Below are 8,551 nucleotides of genomic sequence, written 5' to 3'. Positions count from 1 at the left end.
CTACACACCATCTCTGTCCATTCCTACACTCCATGTGGGGTTTAAAACACCCACCCATCCTACACTCCAAGTAGTACCGAATGCGGCACATAATCAGCAATTTACAGTTGAGTAGCCAGATAATAGGCTTAACAGCCTTTCAGTACACTTCCTCCAAATATCAACATCCCAACCCAATATAATACAACAGACAATATATGACATGCTAATACATAAATATCAGTTGTACATACAGTTCCGTATTCATTTATATAATCATCATGCTGAATACAAACATCATACATACAGTTCACACATTTAAGGGTCTAAGTAGTGCTTACCGATCCTACAGTAGGTTCACAGTCGACTTTGATGACCTGTGCAACCTTAGAACACATTTCAGTTAAATGGGCTCATACGCCCATGTGGCCTACCCGTGTGGCCCATACAAACCAATTTGGCCTTGGCGTGTGCATCACAAGGCCTGGCCCAGAATCTCACATGCCTGTGTAGACCACCCGTATGAACCCACACGTCCGTGTGGTCCACATAGCCTAAATCGGCCTAGCCCGTGTGTCGCACATGGCCTATTTGGCCATCACATGGCCGTCTCTCAAGCGCAGGGCCTGGCCTTGTCGATCACACGCCCGTGTTATGTCACATGGCTTACCACACAAGCAACCACACGTCTGTGTGGCGTTGACAGTGGGGTTTTTAGCTTTCGTCGAAACCCTATTTTTTACGTTTTCGGGTACACACTTGGTATGTTTACGCAGATAACGCAATCCCGAGACAACTAGAACCTATAATTGACAAACCACAATTAATTCGAAACTACAGAATCAATAAAAATGTCATTTGAGCACCCTACACTTACCCCAACTCTCTGTACAATCTTGATTATAAATTCGCAAGAAGAGAGGCCCAAACTTCACAATTTGTCGCTGCCAAAACAATAGATATCCCTAAGTCTCGATAGGGAAATAGTAGTCACAAACTGCTTAAAAACTTCACTGACCACTCGAACAATGGATAACGAAAACTCAAAAACGCAGAAATTCCACAGTAAAATTAGCAGAATTGGAAATAGAATGAAATTTAGGAAAAAGATAGAAGAGAAACTGACGTTAACTGATTTTGGAAAAGAGGGAAAATTTTGGGAAAAGAAAAGAAATTAATTTTGAAAATTAAAAGATTTTATCAGACTAACTCCCAAATCCCATATTTTTCTCCCACTAATCCACTTCTCACTAATCCACTTCTCAAACTTTTAGTTCAACCAAAATTCTATCTGATAATAGAGCAAAAATAATACCCCCGCTTGCGCAAAGATTCAAACCCAAGTCCTTCAACACAACACAACACACCCTTACCACTCGAACCAGTAGGCTCATTCTAATATGAAATACAGACAATTAAATACAAGCATGCTGAACAAGTATAAGGCTTAAGTTAGAAAAATTCCAAAATTTTTCAAATGTAAGGCTTGAACTTGAAACCTCTCACACACACCCAAAACACTTAACCACTAAAGCAAATACTCAATTGTGTCTCATTTTAACAGAAACATTAGTAAGAATTTTGGGGCGTTACATTAAAAGCCATTTTAAGACAAAAAATTTAGCTTTAGACCCGTAAATTTTTTAGTTTTATCTCAATCTCCCATTACATAAATCTTTGGCATCACCCTTGTCAAAGGTAGTCCAATCGAATTTCATTGGTTCAAATTCAATTCATCGATTTTTATTTTAAATTTTTTTTAAATATACTTTCATTAATTACTTATAAAATATTTATTTTATATTAAAAATAATTAAAATAAAAGAAAAGTAAAATTCGGTTTGACTCGATCCAATTTGAGTGGTTTTGATTTGATTTGAATAATAGTGATATTTTTTCTCATCGAATCAAGTAAAGTTAAATAATAACCTATTTGAAATTGAATGAAATTCGAAATCAAGCACTACGTTTCAAATTGATTTTCAATTTTCACAATTTTTTGCTTGTGTGTCCTAACGCGTATGATGAAGAGGCCTATGAATGAGGGTGTAGATGGTGTTCACAAGCTACTCGAGTTTGAGTAAGAAAAATTTGAATTTGATTAAAAGATTATCGAGCTAAGCTTGAGCTCAAGCTATTAATTAAGTCAAATTTAAGCTTAGTACAGCTCATGAGCCTTATTGAGCTTTTCATATTTTATATGATTAAATTATGTTATTGCCCTTAATATATATTATTAACCCTACGTTTAATTACCAACAGGAGCTCGAGTACAAAAATTGGTAAACAAACTTAATCGAGCTCAAGTAGCTCGATTATATCTCAAGCCGAGCTCGAGCTTAAAAAAAAGATCAAGTTTGAGCTGAATATCGAGCTTCAAATTTCACATTAAACTCAAAGTTGAGCTTAGCAATATTTGGGTGCAGCTCAGCTCAATTACACCCCTACTCATGATCCATTGCTTGTTATCCTTTTAATAATACAATGTAGTAGGTCAAATTAATAGGGAATACAAATTCAAATTGATTAGTAAGTCAAATAATAATTCAGCTCAAATAATAGCCAAATAAATATTACTACAAGTAATAAAATCGAACCAAATACTAAAATTTGAATAAATTATTGATTACTAATTTTTATTTCTATTTTTTTTCTTTTTCTTTTAGTTCAGCCCTAACGTCTTTATATTTATATTTAACATCCTGGAATCTGAGGTTAGAAGTTTTGAGATTTGTGGTTAGGGTCAATGAGTGGGTTGAATGTTTGGGTTCAGTTTCGCGTTTTAATGTTAGAATGAGCCTGCTGGTTTGGTGGTTAGTTGTGTGTTAGTGTATCTCTGGGTCTTGTGTTTGAATCCCTATGAGTGTTTTTGATATTTATTTGTTTTTATGTTATTTTATTTTGTTTTAAAAGGGGAAGTTAACTTTAAAATAGAAAATAAGTTTACGTTCTTCATTTTTATTTTTACTCTTTTTCTTCCCCATCGTTCCTCCTTTTCTGTTGTCGAAACCATTTTTAAATCGAGTTTTGAAAAATGGGAATCGACTTTAAGAAAAAAGAAAACGGGAGTCGCCACCAATCTTTTTAGGTGTGATTGGATCACCTTATAAAATGTTTTGTTTTAAAACATTAATTTTGGTCTACGAAAGTCGAGAAAACGGATTCGGGAGTAGGTTATGTACGAGGAAGGGTTAGCACCCTCGTAACGCCCAAAAATTGGTACCTAATTGATTATCAAGTGTCTTTAATATCGGAAATTTGAAAGTTTTAAGATGCAAACCCCTTTTAATTAGAATGTCTCAATTTTGAAAATTAAGGCTCACTTTTCAAACGAGTCAAAACATCACATCCAGTAAGTTAGGACGCAACATTTTAAAACCTTTGAAACTAAGCTCGTCTTTCGAAAATTTCTATCTCGAAACAACAAACGTCATATCCAGTAAGTTAGGACACTATGTTTTGAAATCTCGAAATAATTGTTTAAGTTTTGAAAACTCAAAATCACTTAGAAGGGTGCTTGACTATTCGAATTCAACGAGAAAAGTCGTAACCCAGTAAGTTAGTGCACTACCTTTCTCGAAGTTTCCAAACATCAAGCATTGCCTTTTAATTTTTTTTTAAAAAAAACCTTGGAATAATATTTTTAAATGACGTTTTAGGATGACATATTAATGCATCATGAAGCATAGATGTACAAAATATTCTAACATTTCCATACAAACATAAATAATATCATTATGACAAAACTAAATAACATGAACATACGTTTAATGAAAAAATCATACTAGAGTAAATATAAGATAATAAACAAATAAAAACATGAGTAAACTAAAACAAAAACATAATACATGCAAAAATTATACAACAATATATATCATAAAATAGCACATAAAAGAAATAATTAAACATAGCATATAAAAAAATGAAACTATGCAAAAATAAGATAAATGATATACACTAAAAAATGAATAAATAGAACATTTACAAATTATAAAAATATAATGCAATAGTTCAAAATACATGAAATGATAATATAATATATATACATGCATAGAAAATATATATTTGAAAATAAACTATATAAAAGGTTAAATATTATAATATATAAAATACATAATCAAATGTATAAAAGATAGGAATAAATATACATATTTAAAAATGAAGAAATTAAAATAAAAAAGGGTTGAAAAACTAAGATAGACGAAGAATAAAATAAGAACAAACCACAGAGAGTAAGAACGCAAGAGGGAGAGAAATTTGAGTGAATGCTCTCAAGAATTCTTATTGTTTCCCAAAACTCAAGTGATTTACAATGAAGGGAGAGGCCTCTATTTATAGTTGAGCCTCCCCAAATCCAACGGTACAGATCAATTACATCAACGGTTAAGATTAAAGGATATTTACAAATTAAATCTCCAAGATTACAAGATCATATCTTCAAGATTGCATATTATATCTAAGATTGTATCATATCTAATATTGCGTATCATATCTAAGATTGCATATCCTTAAAGATTATATTTCCATATGAGTCAAGCTCATAGATGGACCTTCAATCTTTTCAAGTAATGGGCCATTTCGATTGGGCCAAATTATATGTTTATAATTTTGTACTGGACTTGGACTTTGTTTTTTTTTTTGAACTTATTTCTGGGCCCGGACAAAATTGAGTGTCTACAGCTGCCCATCTTTGTTTATTGCTGTGTAACAGGAATAGAGCAAAGACTATAAAAGGACCAATTTTGCCCGGACTCGTCGAGTATTGAGTTCTTGATCCTTAATCTTCTTTAAATGGCCTCTTGACGGCTTCAATCTGCTTCACTACAACTCAGGAAGGCGATATCTGCTATCTTTGATTTGCTCCCCGTCTAATACAGAGACGCCAAATCTGTTATCTTCGATCTGTTTTCTGACAATACAGAGATGCCAAATAATCTTAGATCTGCTTCAGCGTAAACACATAAAAGCCAAATCTGCTATATCTTCGATTTGCTCCTTATGAACACAAAGATGCCAAATCATCTTGGATCTGCTTCAGTAAAATCATATGAATGTTAGATCTGCTATGTATCTGCTCTCCGTCGAAATGGAGATGCCAGATTTGTTATCTTGGATCTGCTTTGGTGTGAGAACATCCGAAAGCCAAATCTGCTATGTCTTCGATTTGCTCTCCGTCGAACATAGAAACGCCTGATCTGCTATCTTCGACTTGTTCCCTGTCATTGCAGAGATACCAAATCATCTTGGACACTATTGCTTAGGGGGTTAAGGTGCATCGTCTTCGATCTGCTCCGCTACTGCTTAGGGATAAGATCTGCAAATTTAACCTGTTACCCTACTGCTTAGGGGATTAAGGCAGGTCTTCGATCTACTCCACTAATGCTTAGGGAGATAAGATCTTCAAATTTAACCTGTTACCCTACTACTTAGGGGATTAAGGCGAGTCGTCGTCGATCTGCTCCACTACTGCTTAGGGAGATAAGACCTGCGAACCTGTTACCCTACTGCTTAGGGGATTAAGGCGAGTCTTCGATCTGCTCCACTACTGCTTAGGGAGATAAGATCTGTAAATTTAACCTGTTACCCTACTGCTTAGGGGATTAAGGCGAGTCTTTGATCTGCTCTACTACTGCTTAGGGAGATAAGATCTGCAAATTTAACCTATTACCCTACTGCTTAGGGGATTAAGGCGCTGAATTTTGTAATTTTCAATCAACCTTGCTACATTGTCCACTGGGGAATCCACCTGTAGAATTGATTTCCTGGAATTTATGCTTATGCCAAATAATTAAGATGTCATGATCGAAATGAGTCAAATGCTCCTAATTAGACATATTATGATGCAAAATGTTTATGAAAATAACTCCTATTTCGGACGTTATCACTCATTCATCTATCGAGCTTTCCACTTCGTTCTTCTCGACATATCAATCATACTCGTCAGTATGCCTCGAATATTCTCCATCAATTTGGTCACCGTACCATTCCCGAATGTTACGACCCATCAAGATGTTTATAAAATGATCCTTTCTTAAGATCAATATTGCTTAAAACGTCCAACCACCTTTTGGACTGAAGAAGAAAATCTCTCGAGTATCTCCAACCCATACATATGAGAATTCCTTAAACAATTATCTTGTTTCAGTTTCTTGTATTATCTCGAAATTTCCAGAGTAATATGCAAAACTTCGTTTGTGAAGATATTTTAGTTCATCTATCATTATTTCAATGCAACATGCTTTATGAATAATGGGAGACAAATAAATTGATCCTGAGGATAATTAGATTTGGACAAATTATTGGAAGGAATGCAAAAAGATTAACCTGAGAACATATCTTTGAAAAGAAAAAGAATCCAAAGATAGTAAATAGGACAGAAATCAGATGCCCCAGATATCGCCGCTTGAGCGTCTATACATCAGCTTTATGAAGACTTTCTTGAGTTCAACATGTGTTTAAAAGATCCAAAGTAATTCGTTGATACCTCGATATGTAACATACTTCACTTCTCGTTGAATCCGGTATAACAAGGTCATTGCATAACTTTCCAAATTTGAGCTGCCCTTTCGGGTTTTCAACTCAAAACCCCTTTGGTCTCAAGGCGCCCTTTGCGGGTTTTCACCTTGGCCTCTTCATTTTTCTTTTTTCTTTTTATTTTTTTCTCTTTTTCTCTTTTTCTTTTCTTTTTTCCTTTTTTTTTGAAATAGAAGTCCCAAAGTGCCCTTTGCGGGTTTTCACCTTGGCCTCCCTTCTCTTTCAGACAAAGTACTCTTTGACCGAGTCCGAATTCACTGGATCAGATAAATTTTTCCTATCCGTTTCTTGTCAAAACCAGTACACCTCTAGAGAAAGCCCTCTTCTCAACATATAGCCCTTCCCAATTCGACATCTTTTTGTATGGGAAGGATCTTTTTCAGCACAAGGTTTCCTTTATGAAATTCTTTTGGACGAACCTTCTTTGTCATATGTCTGTGTCATCCATTCTTGGTACATTTGCTTAGGATGAATACTTTCAAGTTAAGTTTGCTAGAGGTATTCAATTCTTGACTCCATCAAAGCTTGGAGGAAAAATCTTGATTCATAAACCCATGAGAAAAGGGATTGCCCCAGTAGCAGTCATGGCTGTTGTTTGTCAAGCCCTACAAAAAGATGGTTCAATGATTCTCAGCAAACAAGAATGAAGTTGCTGACTTTATCCTTCAACCTGGAAAGCTGAGGTACAGAGATTACTCCCGGAGCATACATCCCACCATGACTCGATGATGTTTCTGAAGCATCCCTAATCTTCATAAATTGCCCCCAACTGTGAGGCTGCCAAATGAGCGTAGCAAATAGGAGCCACAAAAAATATGGCTGTGGTGCTCCTTTGATATATATAGGATAGAGAATGAACAAACTCTTGCGGATCATCACCAAAACCCCGGCTGGTCTAAGAGAACATGATAGTGGGTCCTCGTGATTCCAATCATTCCAAAGCATAGGTACCAAGGTAAAAATCATTGTTCTTTGGATGGCATACTTTGTTGTCAATGACAGTACCATGTAGCACATTGTCAAGAGATCCCTCTGAAAAAAACATGGTATGATGGTTTTTCGTACAACAATAACCACAATATTTAGGGTTCCACTTCTCGTCAAGGAACTTGCAAGCCTCAATAACTTGATCAAAACTTGATTGAATTGAGACTCGCTAACCCCATCCCTGAAAATAATGATTTGATCAGGCTTTCTCTTCCCCTGAACTTGTATAGAAGTCTAAGAGAGCTTCCTTCATGATACCGTCATCCACTTTGTCAGAAACTGGTTTTGAAGAAAGAATCTATCATTTTATGTTTCAGAGACTGTGTATGGCCTGATGCCCCTGGAAATCAATGGCCAACGCCTGGAGCTAACCATCACAGCTATTGACGGTACATCAGACTGCTCAGGAGAGCCAAACAATGCACCCATTCCAAGGATGATGGCTGGAACCTTTAAAACAACTAGAATTGAAGGTGTTTGCCCCAGTGTAAGCATAGAGAGTAAGTGGTAGTTTCTTATGCCAATTTTTACCAGTCTCGGTCATCTTCTATAATTTATTTTTTCTTCTTTTTCTTTTTTTTTGGAAACCTTTGTTGTACTGTGGTATGGCGCCTTATCTTTGAAAAGACTGCAAACTTTTGGCATTGTGCAGTTGGATATGATCTTTTTTTTTTGAAATGGATGACTTTTGACTTTGTAATATTGGCATATGAAGCTATCTCCCCCTCTTAATGGAGTAGTTGACGTCCACAAAGATGAGTCATTGTCAGCTTGAAACTTTTGACGAGCTCGGGCCCATAACATACATGCCCCATAAGTCTTGACTCCTTTAAATTTGGCATTCATTATACAACTGATGCGATCCCTTTCCATAGTGGATCAACAGTGCCTCAAAACCTCATGTTTATCTTGGCAGTTGCAAATCCTCCTGCATGCGTCTTTGGACCACATTTTTTAATTCCCATAATAGTCTCAACAAGGTCTTGTTTTGTCTCCTCAGCTAATTCCAATTTCGCAATCTTTCCTTCCTCTAGGCTATATTTCCTACCAC

At 35.7% G+C, this 8,551-nt stretch overlaps 1 pseudogene; it reads right to left on the bottom strand.

Moving 5' to 3' along the window:
• Nucleotides 1-7,143: 7,143 nt before the first annotated feature.
• LOC108463745 (protein argonaute 4-like) lies at nucleotides 7,144-7,995 on the bottom strand (annotated as a pseudogene).
• Nucleotides 7,996-8,551: the final 556 nt, after the last annotated feature.

This window comes from Gossypium arboreum, chromosome 8, assembly GCF_025698485.1.
Source record: "Gossypium arboreum isolate Shixiya-1 chromosome 8, ASM2569848v2, whole genome shotgun sequence".
Taxonomy (NCBI): domain Eukaryota; kingdom Viridiplantae; phylum Streptophyta; class Magnoliopsida; order Malvales; family Malvaceae; genus Gossypium; species Gossypium arboreum.
The sequence above is the reverse complement of the archived record's forward strand: the minus strand, read 5'-3'. Positions and strand labels throughout refer to the sequence as shown.